General features: G+C 45.3%; 1 non-coding gene across 1 annotated transcript; it reads left to right on the forward strand.

Annotated features, from left to right (window-relative positions):
• Positions 1-994: 994 nt before the first annotated feature.
• Trnaa-cgc lies at positions 995-1,067 on the forward strand. The gene has a single exon. It is a non-coding gene; the product is annotated as a tRNA-Ala (tRNA).
• Positions 1,068-3,702: the final 2,635 nt, after the last annotated feature.

Genomic DNA, 3,702 nt, shown 5'->3' on the forward strand with positions numbered 1-3,702 from the left:
CAGAGATATGTGAGAATAAGATTAACGTACCAAGACCAAAGGAACTTCAGATTGTCAATTGTAAACAGTATCCAGAATCAAGTTAAGTAATTTCTATGACTTTTATTATTTCAATAAATGTGTGTGAAAATTAAGCAAGTTCTGTTTAAAGTTGGTCACCGTCAATCTGCTACTCTAAGCGTGCAAGTGGCATTTCTATCGTCTGACCTAACGGCAGAAGATAAACACGCCACGATAAGACCACGAGGCGTATTGCTGACACTCGCCTACTTCGTTAGAGCGACAAGTCAAATAATCTGATGGTGTGTGTACCGAAGGTCTTATAGTGCGCACACCACAGGATGCCACTCGCGTTTTTATTGATATAGACGCGAGAAACTATTCTTGATCACAACGTATTGAACATATAATTCCACAGTCATTATATCTGGCTAAAATAACATGAAATGCATCCTGCTACAGGCAACATGTCTGTCTACTGGAACCGTCAGAACTGGAGAATAAAATTACATGAATCAAATACTACTGTTACAGACAACATGTCTTTACCTAGCGATGGTCGAAACTGTAGTAAATAAAACTGCATGAAACAAATACTGCTATAACAGACAACATGTCTGTCTACTGGAACGGTGAGAACTGGAGAGCCGGATTGCCCGAGACATTTCGCGCGCCAAGCCAGCAAGGCGTGACCCGAACGCCACCGAAGTGCATCGGCAGAAATATCGTCAGTCTTTTGTTTTAGTAATGCTTTGATTTTAATAATTTTGAAATGACTGATTGATAGCTGGCTGTTGAGAGATGTTTATTTAAAGAAATGAAGTAATTTGGATGACAGGTTTAATTAATAATAGCAACTAAAGTTTAACGTTTTGGCGCCCTACCGCCGAACACAGCAGCCAATCACAGAGCAGCAGCACCATGCAAGCGGTCTTTCTCATGGAAATGGTACTGAATCTAACATCTGTCACCGGTACCTCATCCCACATTACCGAGCGAGGTGGCGCAGTGGTTAGCGCACTGGACTCGCATTCGGGAGGACGACGGTTCAATCCCGTCTCCAGCCATCCTGATTTAGGTTTCCCGTGATTTCCCTAAATCGTTTCAGGCAAATGCCGGGATGGTTCCTTTGAAAGGGTACGGCCGATTTCCTTCCCAGTCCTTCCCTAACCCAAGCTTGCGCTCCGTCTCTAATGACCTCGTTATCGACGGGACGTTAAACACCAGCCACCACCACCACCACCACCACCACCACACACATTGCGTCATCTCTATGCTTCTTGCATCTCCACTGCCCTGGGAATAGCTTCCTGGAGCCTAATATGATGGCTGAATAAGCCAGAAATATTGCACCACACGAGCTGAAGACTATGGGTGTGTTGGTGACGGAGAAACTGGCGCGTTGCATGGTACTCGTTGGGTGTCGTTTGATTCTCCCACTGGTTCTGCTGTCGAGGCACGTTGTAGGGTAATCGACGCGGTGGAGCTGCTGCCACCACTGGCTGAGTGGCGAGTGGTAACGCGCTCAATCATTCACTCTGTGAGTGGACTTATACCCGCTCCTTCAGCAACGTCCGAGCATGGACACGAGAGGGGGGAGGGTAAATGGTTGCTGTATATCGGGAGCGTTATAGAGCTCCTTTGGAAAATAGCGTCCAGGGCCGGAAGGGAATCGAATGTGCACTCGGTGTGTCTGCAGGTGGGCCTCACTCAAGATGTGGAGGAGGCCCTGGCTGCTGCTGTCGAGCCTGCAGGGTGGAGTCGTCTGGAAGTTGCGGTTCGCCGGCCGCTGTGGCCGAGCCGTTGTAGGCGCTTCAGTCCGGAACCGAGCGCCTCCTACGGTCGCAGGTTCGAATCCTGCCTCGGGCATGGATGTGCGTGATGTTCTTAGGTTAGTCAGGTTTAAGTAGTTCTAAGTTCTAGGGGACTGATGACCTCAGATGTTAAGTCCCATAGTGCTTAGAGCCATTTGAATCATTTCTTGAAGTTGCGGTTCACGTAGGCACCAATGACGTCTGCCGCTTGGATTGTGAGTCAAACCTCAGTTCATACGGGCGGCTAGCGGATGTGGTGAAGACTGCTGGAATCACGCACGTGGTGGAAGCAGAGCTCATAGTTCGCAGTGTTTTTCGCCAAACTCATCGGGATCCGTTGCTTTGGAGCCGAGTGGAGGGTCTCAAACTAATGCTTCGTCGATTTTGTGCTGCTCTAGGCTACAGATTTCTAGACCTGCGTAATGGTGACGAAAACTGTAGTACTCACCATGATAAGGCCTGATGTGCAGTACACAAAGGTAGCAGCTACTCGGGTATCAGAGTACTTGATGTGCCCATAGGTCTTTTTTAGGTTAGGCGGTAGTTAAAGAACCTTTGACGAACGTTCTCGAGTAAATACGCAGAGAGCGACATCAGACAGCGTTGTAATCGTAAAAAAATGACTTTCTTGTCCTCCAGGAATGTTATTACGCTCAGTTTATTCTTGGAAGTGAGAGCTGGGTGAAACCCGAAGTAGAAAGCTCTGAAATATTTAGCGAGGAACAGAACGTATATCGAAAAAACATGTTAGACGCCATAGAAGGGAAGTGTTCAATGCAGTCAACAAAAATGAATTTATCAAGGCACAAATTGATATGACTGTGAGTTATCTGGACGCATGTAACAGATCTAGGTGGACTAAAGTTATTCATCGGATGCTTTCACCGGCCGCCCGATTTCACCGTTAAATTCATAGAAAATCTGCACTCAGTATCGCGGAAATATCCAAATCATGCGATATTACTTGAAGACGACTTTAATTTATCGAGTCTATGGATTCGTTGCAGGTGGTAGCTGACAGGCAGTTTTTGTGAAGTACTTTTGAACATGTTTCCAAAAAAACGGTTCAAATGGCTCTGAGCACTATGGGACTTAACATCTATGGTGATCAGTCCCCTAGAACTTAGAACTACTTAAACCTAACTAACCTAAGTACTTCACACAACACCCAGTCATCACGAAACATGTTTCCCTAAAACTGTCTCGAGTAGCTGGTTAGGCAGTCCACGTGTAATGAAAATATTTATCTTGTAGCTACAAATTTGCGTGAGATTATGGAGAGAATTATGGGCAAAGTTTGAACTGATTGTAAATGGGCGCCATGTGTAAGTACGTGCAGTGTAAATGGATTTAGGACGGAAATGACCCACCGTGGTTTAATAGTAAAATTCGGAACATGCCGAGGAAGCAGAGATGTTGCACTCTCGGTTCAAAAAAGAATGTGAAAATGTCGATGGCAAATTTTAGTAGAAATTTTTGCGTCCGTAAGAAGATCGATGCTTGAAGCATACAACAACTTCCGCCGTCATAGCTTAGCGAAACATCTTGCCGAGAACCCAAGAAAAGATGGGAGGACAATGTGAGAGCTGACTTTAGGAGCCTAGGTATTGAAGGTGAATGGAAGGAAATAGCCCAAGACAGGGACAGGTGGCGAAAATATGTTGCTGCGGTAATGGACTCTCGAGTCCGGTATCACCAGTGAGTAAGCAAGTAAGTAACTAATTTATTGCGTGATACAACCGTATGGAACGTCATTTTATCTATTTCATCTGAAAGTTTCCTTCTGTTAAGTAGGAGAATGTCCATTGAACTGACGCATTATGAAGCTGATCATTCAAAAGCATTTGAGCTAACCTGTGTGAAACGATATTACAGAAACTTAAAGGTA

The sequence above is a fragment of the Schistocerca americana genome, chromosome X (genome assembly GCF_021461395.2).
Source record: "Schistocerca americana isolate TAMUIC-IGC-003095 chromosome X, iqSchAmer2.1, whole genome shotgun sequence".
Classification (NCBI taxonomy): Eukaryota; Metazoa; Arthropoda; class Insecta; order Orthoptera; family Acrididae; genus Schistocerca; species Schistocerca americana.